This window comes from Crotalus tigris, unplaced genomic scaffold (genome assembly GCF_016545835.1).
Source record: "Crotalus tigris isolate CLP2741 ecotype Arizona unplaced genomic scaffold, ASM1654583v1 scf7180000017560.2302168, whole genome shotgun sequence".
NCBI classification, from domain to species: Eukaryota; Metazoa; Chordata; class Lepidosauria; order Squamata; family Viperidae; genus Crotalus; species Crotalus tigris.
In genome coordinates, this window is record NW_024096474.1 from 84,455 (window position 1) to 99,288 (window position 14,834).

The following is a 14,834-nucleotide window of genomic DNA, read 5'->3' on the forward strand; positions in this document are numbered from 1 at the left end:
TATGGATAACAGAGACACCAAAAGGTGGATTATATCCCACCATATTTTCATGTGGTCTTAAAAGGTAGCAAGCAGTATTGAGCTATTGTGTATATGTGCAGGGGGAAATACTATGAAATCCCAGGTAGGATAAAACAAACTAAAGCACTGCACTTCTTGTAATGATCAGATTCACATTTTGGGGATGCTCATTGACTCTTACTTTTTTTTCTCAGAAAAAAAAAAGGACAAACTTGGATAAGGGGCAAATCTGAAATAGCTTGATAAGAATAAAAAAAATGTCTTAACAACTTTGTTTTACAAGGAAAATTCAAGAGCAAAACCAAGAAAAACATCAAATTTAATATGCATTTTTAATAAAAAAATATTAAAATCAAGCTGTATATGTAAACTTATTCCTTAAAAAAATCAATTTCATTCAGTTCAATTTCTTTCACGAATGTGAAAGACTGTAGATTAAGTGGTAGCACTTGTACAGTGAAGTTTAATAACCAAAATAAAGGACAAAATTGAGTTTTTGAAAAAGTAACTAGATCTAAAGGACAACTTTGTGGCTGTCTTTTATAATAAACGATATATGGACACCATACTTGCTATAATTTACCAGTTACATTGGTTGTATTGTTTTCCAAGTTCTGGGTTTTGGCATAATCATTTGTGTGGGCCGCCATTGAAAAGAATCTGGAATCTACATCTGATGCAAAATTTAGTAAGGAGTCTGGCTATTTTAATTCCTAGATTAGCTGAATTGTGCCTGTTATAAGCATGGATCATGGCTATTTAATACTTTAAATTGCTGTAATCTGCAGGGTTTTAAGGGCTGCATTCATGAGCATCTGTGTGGAAAGCAAATGTTGAAAAATGTGCATCATCATGCAATTCCTGGGAATTATTACTGGCACTAGGCATTGGGACAGAAGTACAGAATGGTGACCTCACCTTTTTACTTTTGCATACTTCGTATATACTAGCTATTTCAATAATAACAAATGTATCTAATCAGCAAATGCCAAGCCAGAATTTCATTTTTTTTCTGTCTCAAATTTAGAAGCAGTTTCTAAATAGAACCAAAGTTGGACGTTTTCTTTTCTTTGATGAAAAGAGTTAATTTAACCATCTCTGCTAGCTTCATCAGTTTCTCCATCCATTCTTCCGTTGTGGGAATCAGCATATCTTTTCATTTTTATACATAAAGCTTTCCCGCAGTAGAGAGCATATACAACAACAAAGTTCCAGATCTTTTTTTCAAGATCCTTATCCGATAAACTAAAAGGAAAGTTTAAATTTTATATTCATTTTGAGAATCTTGAGAATATTCTGTATTAAAATATGAATATTGCCCCAATATTTTTTTTTGTTTTAAGTCCACCAAAGATGGTAAAAAGTTCCTTTACATTTGCATTTCCGACATACATTTCAAATACCTTTATGCATCTTTCACAAATACCAATGGCACATTTTATTAAAAACTTGCCATTTGGTGTCTTTAGAATTGTGTGGATACTATTGGCTTTCCCCACAAAGTCTGGTTACCATCTAAAATTCATATTCATTATTTCTTGAAGTGCAGCCACAAATCTAGAACTTTATAGTGGTGCAACCTTACATAATCCTGTTTGCTGCTTTATTTCATTGAAAAAGGAATCATTCCTTTTTATAATTTATAGATAAAATTGGCTGTTTGAGTACAATTCTGAATCCTGTCCTTCAGCATAATTGTTCCTGAAATCAATTCTCAGGATTAGAATAAGTAAATAGAATATTTTAAGTGATTTGCACACTTGAAATATGTTTCACACAAAAGCTTGCTGCATTGCCTTTTGCATGCCAGAAGAAATTTATTTTCACAGGATAAAACATGTTCCTGTTTTAATAGATTGAATCATTTATTTCAGCATAGATGATATTGAAATCTTTTAGAGTCCACTAGATGGCAGTCCAGCACAGAAAACAACAGGTAGAAAAGAAAAACCCTGTTTTTTTACTTAGAAACTCTGGAAAAAAATTAATTACAGTAGCTCAGACTCAAAACTTGCTTAAATGATTCCTCTGCTGGAAATTTCCTGTTGTTTGACCTGCGCTTATTTATAAAGACTGTTAAAGTTCCAGCTGAGATATAAAAGACAATGTGGCTTTTGGTCATTATTAATGTATCCAATATCTGCCACTGAAATAAGTCACATCACTCTTTTGGAAAGTTTTGAATGAAGAACAAATGCCAAAAAGGCATAGCAGACACACACACACAAAGGTGGAAATTAAAATATCACCATACAGTTTGATTGGTTTGATTGTAAAGTTAAGGCAGTTGTGGGAAAGCAACTTCACATCTACCTTCCTGATTTCAGCAGAGTGAAATGTAAATACACAACCTATGCATATTTGCAAAGCATACAAGGCTTCATAAGAATTTAGAATAGAATAGAGCTGGAAGGGACCTTGGAGGTCTTCTAGTCCAGCCCCCCGCTCTAGCAGGAGAATTATACTATCTCAGACAAGTGACTGTCCAGTCTCTTCTTAAAAACCTCCAGTGATGGAGCGCCCACAATTTCTGAAGGCAAGCTGTTCCACTGGTTAATTGTCCTCACTGTCAGGAACTTTCTCCTTAATTCCAGGTTGCTTCTCTCTTTGATCAGTTTCCAACCATTGTTTCTTGTTCTGCCCTCTGGTGCTTTGGAGAATAATTTGACCCCCTTTTCTTTGTGGCAGCCTCTCAAATACTGGAATATTGCTGTCATCTCTCCCCTATTTCTTCTTTTCTTTAAACTAGCCAAACCCAAGTCCTGCAGCCATTCCAATAGCAGGTCAATAAGTTCCAATAGTAGCAACTATTTATAGTTCAGAGCTGAATAAGAAGTCTGTGATGCTCTATGAGTTTGGTTGTTTGCTTGCAGATGTTTCATTACCCAACTAAGTAATGTCATCATGAGTGTGGGTTTTGCTCCCTGTTTATATACAAAAGTGCCAAATTACAGAATAACAACAGGTGGGCAAAAAAATCAGTGGGAGCAGGTGAAAGTTCCAACTTCTTGTTGGTTTCCTCATTGAATTTGTGGAAAGCTCCCTCCCTCCCTCCCTCCATATTCTTTTATTCCTTCAACTATCAGTTCTACAGGACTGAATCCTATAGAATCCTGCACTGGATTCCAGGTTTCTGTGAATAAAAAGAGCCCTTTCATTTACAGAAGCATCAGGCTGAATACCCAGAACCTTCCAGGAAATATTAAGCCAAGCTTATTCCTGGAAATTGTTTTGAATGTCGGCTTCACAGCATATAAAAGGAAAAATGTGTATATGGGGTCATAGCTCTTTTCACCACCAAGTGACTCAAAAAGTGTCCTATATGTTTGTCTTTTGATTATGAAAGCACAATGCCCAAGTGTTTTTGAGTTCTCTCATGATTCAATTTCAACATATGAATTTTGAGCAAATCCCTGATGTGAGTATGGGACATTATCTCAAGCACATGTCTGCATGATGTTCTTAGGGTCACCTATAGCTTCCACACCAATCATTATAGAGAAATCCCTTCCTCGGATTCCTTTCAGTAGTATTTATTCACTGGCTGCAATTCAGATACAAAAATCTGGATGGCAATTAGATGGCAATCAAGAGAGGCAAAAAAATTGCACTTTTTGTTGCCAGTTAATGATGATATGATTGACTAGTAAATAGATAATTAAAAAAAATTAAAGTTCATTCTATTGATGGTTTAATGAAAAAGAAAAAAATGTGATGCATGAAGTAATCAGTGAAAACATGACTGGAGGCTTTTCCCGTGTTGGGCAGGGATGGAATTTCAGACAAAGGACCCACAAATTATGGCCTTAGAATGTTGTAATTCAACAATACTTGGAAGGTCACTTCTAAGAACAAATAAGTGACAAGCTGTTATATCTCACTTAGTTCAAATTTAAGCAGGATTCCACAAACAATGCCTTAGCATAATTTCTAATTTGGTTTGGTACAATATTATATTATTTCCATTCTTGTGTCTCTCATTCTTTTGGTCTAATCTACACTGTTCCTCACTACAGTTCCATAATTATGCTATGAATCATATTCCAACAATTTGGTGATTACCAATTAGAAACACTGTCTTGAAGTGCAACATAGCAGTTCAGCTTTGGCCAGGGTGTTACGTTCCCCTATTCTACAATGTGCTAATTCAATATCTTTATTGGCTCCTGTTCTTTTTTTGTAATTCTCCAGATGTATTTTGCTGGAAACACTCAAAAATCCCATGCACAAAAGATTACAAAATATAGTTGCAATGCAAATTTAACAGTGAACCTTTTATTCACGAAAGTAGATACAAAATTAATTTGGCAAGTATTTTAAAATATGAACTCAAATTGTGTTTGAACAGCTAAGAAATTATGGTTGAAATCCTAAATCCAATGTTTGGCAGGAATAAAATTCAAAACCCATTTTTCATTTAAATTCAAATACGAAGTCTAATCAAATAGCATAATGTGAGAGATAATAATTCTATGGACACACATAGGATATAAAAAGCAGAATCACCCTTGGTACAAATGTTACTTGCAGTTTGAAAAATAGTATGTATTAAATTCATTCAGAGTAAAAGCTTTTTCAAATGACTCATTAATATTTAAATATCACCCATGAATTCAAAAGCACATATAAATTCAAACTGAGTTCTGTTTTTGAAGGTAGCAGAAGTTATTTTGAACATGAGTTTCGCCTATATATACTGTATATTCAAGCATAATCTAGATATATCACTCCACAGATATGACAACTATATTACCAAAATCATAAAAACCAATTTCTTCTGCACTCAGCAGGACTTAAAGAAAATTTATATAGAGAGATGTGTTTAAACCAACTTAGCAGTCTACAGTAGGTATACTTAATTAACAACTTATAGTTAGCAACAAAACAACATGATGTGGACAAGCAAAATAGAAAACTTTACAAGAGCAAGCTCTATAAATTATATTCATATCAATATAGAAAAAGACATTTCCTTTTCTATATTTCTGATATTCCTTATTAGCAACTAGCATGGTCATACTAACTGGGAATTCAGGCATTAGTATTCTTAATGTACCTAAAGCAAGGGTCCTCAACCTTTCTGGGTTGGCGGCCCGGTGGAAGAGGGAGGGGCAGGTGCCTTACACAGACATGCACAAACATAAATGTGGCCACAAATGCACGTGCACGCACAAACAGATCACCAGCCTGCGCACCACGCAAACAGGGCTGCAAGCATGCGCACAAGGTGCCTATGTGAATCTTGTGGTACTGCCGTCACCAGGCTCGTGGCTATGCTACCACTGGCGCGTGAACTGCACCACCGCCACCATATGAGGCTCATGCTGCAGCCCGCAGCAATTCCACCATGGATCATGCTGTGGCCCACCTGCTGCTTATGGCGCTGCTGCCACCCACACAAGGTTCATGGCAATGCTGCTGCCTATGTGTAGCATGCCACTGCCCACCTGCTGCTTGCCGCGCTGCTGCTGCCCATACAAAGTTAATGGAAATGCCATCACCTGTGCGATTCTAGCAGTGCTGCCACTGCCCATGCAACATTCATGGCAACAATGGCACAAGAGAGGGTGAGCACATGCACGCATGCACTGCCCAGCTACTCACGTGGCCGGTGGCCAAGAGGCCATGGCCCTGTAGCGCACTGCAATCCATAGGTTGGTGACCTCTGACCTAAATGATATCAAATTATAGAAACCCCTCTATCCTATCCTTTGGATCAAGTGTACTGTCCTTGGGATCAATGCACACTCCTCGCAAAATTTATTTAAATAAAAATTGCCTGCCATTTTCACATGATCAGTATTAATTTATTCAGTTGCTAGTGCATCTATGACACTCTAGCTTGCTGTACCGTATTTCATCTTTCTGATAAACAGACTCCTTGCAAAACTACTGTAAACTCATCTAAATACTTTAAGAATATTTCAGAAACACATTGAAGGAGAACATACTCAGATGAATGGCTTATAATTTGAATGAATAGTTTACACATCTTACAGAAATAGGGTTGTGGTTTAACATAGCATAAAAAATTATAGACTAAATTTCATGTTATATATACTGTATGCTTCAGTAACTGGTGCCTATATTATTGTAAGCTAGATTTCAAAATACTATAATGAAGTTGGCACACAAACACATCATAAGGCACAATTTAAGAATTCAGAAACAACAGCCGTGAGAACATTTAAAGTGCTACTAGCAAATAGTACAGTTACAATCAAAAGACTCCAGAATAATTGCTGTGACATAATACATAGCATATAGCTAAATTTATCCAGATTACATCATCAAAACATATTTGTACATCCAAATACATGACACTGGCTATTGATACATAGCTTTTCCAGAATGGATAATATGTATTTATTATAGATAAAAGCAGTCTCTGTTCAGCCTTTGTAAAGGCAAATTTGCACTGGATGTTGATGGTTAAAACTAAACTGATAAAGGAAATGAGATAATTCTCCGGGAGTTTACATAACATTAGGTAATGTATGTGAGTATTATTTGCTCCCTCCCTCCCTCCCTTACTCCTCCTCCTCCTCCTCCTCCTCCTCCTCATGGTTTACACTAAACAATTCAAAGTTGTTCTTTAATTTGGAATGGTCATTTTGTATGTGATTACATCCTTTTAATCTGATTCTAATTATTATTATAGAACAGAAAACTTTAAAATATGTGTGAATTTGGATTTCCCAAGCTGTAAAACCTAAAAAGGAAGTGAACAAAAATATTTTTCTCTACTAAATGTTTTTTTTTATATTTTCTTTCTGCCCGGCATGGGGAAAACCAAAAGTAAAAATTAAAGGATTTATATGAATTATGTATAAACAGAACCTGTTAAGTAAGATATATTGCAGAATGGATATATTCTCTCCATCTTAGTTTGACCACATTCAGTTTTTCCTATCGTACTTTTTAAAGCAGTGATTCAAGCATATTTTTAACCATTTACTGTATATACAGTTGATTTGTTTCAAATATTTTTCAGCAGTATTAATTTATAAAAGGAATACATATCACAAATGTCCAATTTAATGCATTCAGGATTAGAACTCTTCTACATCAGCTCCTTTGTCCAGCATCTAATACCCAGAAACTCTACTATCACTGTTTACTTAACAAAATTTAATTGGGATAATTAATTTCTAATCAGAAACATTTCTAATTAAAATTTATGATGGAAAATTACCTAGGAAATGTCGAGATGTTGTCACAAAACCATATATGAGCAAATACTGTTCATTTTTGTATGCAAATCATGAATAAAAGTATGCCAACTTTCTAAATTTGGTTCTGAAGATAATACTGCTCATTATCTTGCCAATACAAAGTCTTTGAGATACAGTACTGTGTCAAAGTGAACATGTGCAGTTTCTTTAATAAAGAACACAGTCAAGGGCTGTATAAGTATATTATCTGTGTCAGTATTCATATATTGCACAAGGTTTCCCTCTATGCAGTAGGATAATTGTAGCCAGGCCCATTGACCGACTATGGTCCCTATGTCAGTAGAGAATAATATACTGATATTAAACTTGCAAGATTAGAGATTTAAGACATGCTGGCATAAGTTTAGTTATTTCAAGCTTTCATTGAAGCCTCAATCAGAAAATAATACAGACATCATCCTGAGAATATCACTGAAGCTCGATTATCACTCAATTAGTTGCAGAAATTTGACAATACAATAGCGGTTTATTCACAAGTGCAAGTTAACCATGGAAAAAAAGGAAACGTCTTATCTGGAAAGATAGAATTTACTTTGTCTTTTCAGATAATCAGGCATATTGTAAAACTGAGTGGTTGTTCTCCTTCAGGAAAACACAATATTGCACTACTTTGCCATTAAATAATATGGATTATTAATAAAACCTGAACATCTACCTATTCACCTGCAAAATACAGAATTTGCCAAAATGCTCTGCATGAAGAAAACTTGTTGGATATACAACATTATAATCAAAATAAATTAGAAGAATTGAATTAATTAAGCTTTGCTATTAGCTGTCTCATGTATTTTAACTGTCAGTGTTTGAAACTGTGGCATATATGGTATGAAGGTCTGAAGGGGCCTTTTACAGTTACAGATAAAAGGATTTAAGTCAGGTGTTACATTTTGAGAAATCCTCATGCTTCTAATGAGAGTATTGGTATGAAAGTTACATGATGCCACATTTGAATTTTCTGTTAAAAATATATCATTTTCATTATTTTTGAGTGGGCCCATGCCTAAATAGAACAAACTTCTCTCTGGACTGTCACCTTCACTGAAAGTTTTATCCTGTTCTGAAGATTCTGAGAAACCTTCAGAGGAAACAACAGAGAGAGAGAGAGTTTTTCTAGGAGAGTCTTGAAAATATTCAGGTAATATAAAAAATGCTTGATTTCCTACCGCCCAAGAAATGCTAGAGAAAGAAGCTGGAACTGAAGACTTAAGATTCACAAAACGTCTGTCAAAAGAGCTACTTAAATCCTTTGGAGGCTCATAAAGCCCACTTGACATGGAGCCACTTATAATAGTTGCATATTTCACGTTACATTGTTCTGACTTGCCTCCTTTATTTTCACCATCATGGACATTCTCAGAGAAACTGTCACTATTGAAATGACCACTAGAGCAAGTTGAGTCATGCTCAAAATCTTGAATGGTTGCAAACAGAGAGTCAACTGCTAGTAACTCTTGTTTATCTTCATGTTTCATTGCTTTATCAATACTGATATCTTCCAATACTATTTCTGATTCCAGAAGTAGCGGACCAAATGACAATGCTTCAGGATGCTTGAGAAAGAGATGCTCAAAGGTTTCAGGCTAAAAAAACAAGACACATTGTAAAGCTCATTTATCAGTTAATTGTTCATACTGAAAAGAATTGCAAAAATAGGAAAAAATTAAGCAAATGAATATTTTATTATATTTGAATCTGGTTCTTTATTTTCAAAGCCAGATCAATTACATTTTTGAAATAATCTCTTTTGGGGGGGAATCAAATTATGGTATTGAATCCAGATGTCATCATTTATATAGTTCAGTTTAAATGAAGTGCACTAACATAAGACAGACATGTTAAAGTAAACAAAGATACATTTAAATCTGCAAGTTATGATACTATTTTTAGATATTTAATTTTAAATGCTTTAATACAATTATTTAAACCCAAGCTTTAGAGCAAGATTGTCAAACTGCCAGCCCAAGGGCCAGATGTATCATGTTGAAACCCACCCCAGCTCTGGCAATGGGGGAAAAGCCACGATACATCGCGACACATCACATGACGTGGTGAGTTTGACACCCCTGCTTTAGAGGCTTCTGTTTTCTGTCTTCTCAATTAGAATTATGGATATAGTGCATTTTCCTTTCAATAAAGAGGAAATTAAGAATACAATGACTCTAAAAAATAACTGATAAATAAAATGAGTCATAATCAAACAAACCTGCAATTCTATGCACACTTACCTGTCAGTAAAACTAACTGAAAATATTTTACTTTGGCCAAAGTTTATATTCTATGGTACAGCTGTGTCTCCAAAAATCATCACTCATTGATATACACTACAAGGGTTTATCCAACTTCCAGAATGAAGCTAAGTGTATTTCTTATGTAGACTACATTAACAATATGGTGATATTTCCTAAGTTCAAAGATAGTCTTTATTGTCATACTAAACTCCTATTCTCATCATCTACTGACAAAATTTTCTGCCTTTCTTTGTAAGTGGTTAAGGAGATCTCCAGAACTGTGGGAGAAGTTTTGCATCTCAGAAATATTGCTTTTGTCGCCATTCCCTAGAAAACATTTTTCTGAACAATTCCTTAGCTTAGCTTATTGAACTTTATTGAAAACATATTATGCAGCTGACTTTCCATATTCTTTTTTTGCTGGAAAGTTAGGGCACAGTGGCTTAATCCAAATCAGGATTAACATGCATTAAGATGGAGAAGGCCTATGAGGATTTGTTGTAGCTTCTGTAGTGGCAATGTACATCTTTGTTTCCAAGTTACATTAGTGTCATTGGGTAATCAAAAGATTCATTGTAATTTAAATTGAGTTCTAGAATGCTTGGAGGTAGCTTTCCCATTCATAAGAGTTTCTATCAATGCTTCATTTCAGGTTTCTTATCCCCTCCTCCCCATTTACAGTAGTGGCCAAAATTGTGGAAACCTTTTGGGAAAAATGTATTTTTGAGGTTTGATGGCTAATAACATCACCTTTTTTAGAGTATTACCATAAAATTATATATCAATGGAAAGATAATTTAATCAAGAATGTAATGCAACAATGTTTGTTCAATTATCTGTACTGTATTCTATGAAAAGTTATAGCTAAATAACCAGAAAAAGGAAGCACAACTTGCTTAGGTTGATATCAGGTAGTTTTCCTTCATCTGATTGTAGCCAATGAGCATGAGTGTTTAGAGAGCCAATCAACTGTCATCTTGTTTTGGCAATGAGGCAATCAGGATTCAATTATTGATGCCATGTGTTGAAGCTGAGAGGAGGACATTTGTCAGTGTGTTATGTGATCGCTATCGTTGGTTGGGTTTTTTTGTGTTCTTTCAATAGGTGAGCTTGTAAAACATAATAAAATTAAAATAATGGCGCAAAGAGTTGACTGGTAGCCCAGAAAGCGATGTAAAATAATATTATTAAGTGAACAAGGCTACAGCTCTTCTAAAGAAATTAGAAGAAAAATTGGTGGAAGCTCAACCAAAGGTGGCATTTCTACTGTACACTTTTCCCAAAAGGTTTCCACAATTTTGGCCACTACTGTACAATGTCTCTAAAACAACATAGTATTCTTGTATTGGGTTCTGGGGCTCTTGCAACAATACCAGCTATCTTCTTTTCTTTGCCACAAACCTGTGTGAGGAAACTAGTGTGGAGAAATGGTTTGCAGGCTGGACACTGATTTCTATGTTCCTTTACTGATCAACTAGAAAGAGTTCTGCCTAACTGTAAAGATTTTGGCAAAAGCTTCAGTGGATACTCATGGATCTTTGAAAAAATGGTGTTGAGCTAACAGCAGGGAATTTGTACACTGACCACATGAAGTGCCATTAATATTCTGTTTGTCACAGTCCTGCATAGCTATGCTGCTAAAATATGCAGTGAGAGAAAGAGAAGGAGAGGATTAACAAATTTTGATAACAGCTGAAATGGGTGAGAAGGGCCTATACTATATAAAACTTTCAGAAATACTTTGGACTCTGAGATTTTTTTGAAGGTAGTCAACAGCTAATGTGGCTGAGTTATAACATACAGTATTCTGTTACAACATTATAATGGAGAGGGATGTTTTCCTAAGTGTAAACTACTTTTACAAATCAATTTTGGCATATTTAAGGCCTGTTCTGTCTGTTTTCAGTTATCCTACTGATAGAAGGATGGACAGACAAACACAACACTGGCCTCCTTTGCAGAATTTGATCCCAATATTCTGTTGGATTGGAGATAATGAATTAATGAAAACCTAATGTGTTAGAGAAATTATTAGCTGATAAAATATAATACTTTTATTACAAATTTAAATTCACCTGCTATTGATAATTGATTGTGGAATCATTTATGATGTGGCAACTGAAATGTATTTGCAAGAGGCAGCCAAAAGAATGTGTAACATTCTGTTTATATGTCTGAAATACACAAACACATGAACTACAGCATGTGTGTGTATGTGTATATGTGTATGTGGCACAGGCAAACATACACAGGGCAAATAAATGCTAAGAAAATGGATAAACTCTTTTTATTCCTTACATAAAAGAGGTTCAGAACTTCGTGTCTGTCAACAGGATAATTCTCTGTAAATGGAATAGAATGAGACCAAATCTGCAGCTGGAGGAAAATAGCCAAATACAGAATGAAGATTGGTTGTGGAGACAAGGATTCCGGGGAAAAATACAATGAATCCCGCTTTGAAAGGCAGTTGGGCAGCAGGTCAGAATACTGGCCAGCCCTTCACCCTAAGGTCTTCCTTTTGGTCATAGGATGCAGAAGAGGGCTTGTATGTGGCCTGCCCCTTTCTTCCCACTGCACACATATTCACATATAGAGATGCCCTATACTGTGTCATGATCTGGACTCCATGGTTCAGGGGAGGTAGTGACAAATTAAATTCACAGAAAGGCTAACAAGATAGTGAGGGATGTAGAAATAAAGCTTTATGAGGAAATGCTAGATATGTTTGACCTGTACAGCTGATGAGTGGAAATTAAAGCAGACTGAATATCTGAAAAGTTCTCACTCAGAGGAAGGAATAGAGTTATTCTCTATTGCTCCAAAGGCCAGGATGAGAACCAATGGATTAAAATGCAAGGAAGACAGACATTAGGAGGAACTTCCTAATTTTATAAACTGTCAGCCCATGAAACAAACAGCCACATGAGGTGGTAAACTCTTCGCTGTAGGGCTAAAGAGGCTCCAGGCATGATCAATCAGAGATGCTTTGGTGCAGGATTTTCGAATCTTTTCACAGAACCTGTAATTTCTAAATAAATTCCTGGAAGCTCATGATAGGAAATTCATTGTGTTTGAGTGATGTCTTTTCCTTTTTAAACTTGGTTTCTCATGGAATCCCAATAAGTTGTTCCAGAGCTTAGGGTTCCATAGAAAACAATTTGTAAAACTTCTTCAGTCAACTCCTTGTCCCATGCAGACAACAGTGATGTGCACATATCCTGATTAGTTTCTGGGAAGAAAGTGAAAGTGCACATACACAAACACACACACACACAATACTTTATTACACAGAACACATATAAATGCTTATGGCCACTGCTGCTAAATGGGTTGGAGAAAATTCCAGAATATCCCCCTTATCAAATATTTATCAAGGAATAATTTCTGTAATTTCCTGTTTATGCTGCATTTTTTATAATTTGGAATTATAATATCTAGATTAGATTTTTATGTCTTTCTAGTAGAAGGAAAGCACTTGTCTATAAAGTCAACAAGAGTTGAACACAACTAACTGGTTAAAACAACAAGTACAGTAGAAGGGGACCAGCAGACAGCAGAGATCTATTCATTTTTTCTCCTAAAAATAGGGATAGGTTTCCTACTCCCTATGATTCACTGGTGGTCTGCCTGCTTGTGTTTGTCATGTTTATCGAAAATTGAGAGTGGACAAAAGACTGTATTGAGTTTCTACCATTCATCTGATATAAAATATTTTCTCCAAATTAGGAAGAATACTTGTCTTTTGAGAAATAGTTTATTAATTTTTCTTTCATAGCTTTAGGAAATTACTTCAAAATATATAGCTCTTTTCCAAGTGCCCTGAACAAATCAGAAATCAGGACAAGGAAAATCCTGCTCATTTATATGCCATTCTGTTAATTGTCAACACTTCCGTTTTATATGATAGCATTCTAATGAAGTAGATAAGCTAAAGCAGAAGATAAAATTATCACTGGAATTAGACTAAACAAAAGCTAAAATGTTCAGAAATTAATAAAACTTTCAAAATGTTCATAATTTTCATTTCAAAAATATTGAATATGATGTATGTAGCAGAATGTAAAATAGTCTTAGCAAAACAACTATATGGCCCTTGAATGTATTGCGTTTAACATGAAATTGGACAGAATAAGTTTGTACCTTCTAAATAGGCTTTTAAATATTTCTGAGTTTTCAAACTTTCTGTTATATTAAGTTTGAAAATTCATAGAATATAAAAGATGCCATTAGCACATGAAACTTGAGTGCATTTTTATAGAATTTTATGTAGCAGTTCTGTTCTGTTGAATTTCCCATTTCCCATTCTCTGACTGTAATCTCAGGAACAATTTCTACTAACTAGAGCAGATAACTCAATATTTTGGCCTCTGTCCCCTTACCTAATCATTTTAAGGGGGAAAGGCCACTTTGTCATGGACAGCATAGTGTAATTCCTAACTTTTTGTGGTAGCGTTCACCAACAGTAATCTGAAATGATGCAAAGTTCATGACCTTCTGAAAACACCAAATGATGTCATGTTGCATAGAGCAAAGGTCCCCAACCCCCAGTTTGCGGACCAGCACCAGACCACAGCATGTTTGGAACTGGGCCATGGAAGTGGTGTGCAAGTGTGCACCACTGCATTTGTGAAAATGGTGTGCACACATGAAACCATCTCCTCTTCCCCCCCCCCACTGCTGCAGCCTCCACCGCTTCTGCTGGTCCACCAAGATGGTAAGGTTGGAGTCCGCTGGCATAGAGCCACTGACATTATTATAGAATTTCTCTTTTATTATGAAATCTGATGAAATGATTCTCCCGCTGATCACAAATATAGGAGGAATTTCAGAAGGCCATTTACACACACTTTAAAATAAATGAAATAGGGTTATTTTTCCTGATAATAATTTTCATTGTCTCTTCTGTCTAAAACATTTACTCTATTCTTCCCTCTTTTCTTGGCACAATTCAACTAAAAGCACATCAAAATCATCACTGTTCTCACTTCCCAAGCCCCCTGAAGCAATTTGCAGGCATAACTGTCTTCCCTTCTGCTAATAAGAAGCACAAGTGCTGCCCTGGCCAAGCTGCTGCAGTCCTCCAGTGCTTTGCAGGCATTTTCCATCTGGGCTGGAGAGGAAATCTGATTAATCTCTTGTCAATGTCATCTTTGTTTATTTGCTGCGAAATCATCAAGCCAGCATCCCCTTTGTAACTAATTTTTATCAGGAATCAGAAGGAGGCATGAGGTAAGAGTTTTCTCTCACAAGAAAATAGTAAGCTAAATTCTGCAATCCTGTTGACCCAGTGAGAATATGGAGATCCAGAGCAGCTTTCAAACGTGAAATTAAGAAACTAATTTACAAGTAG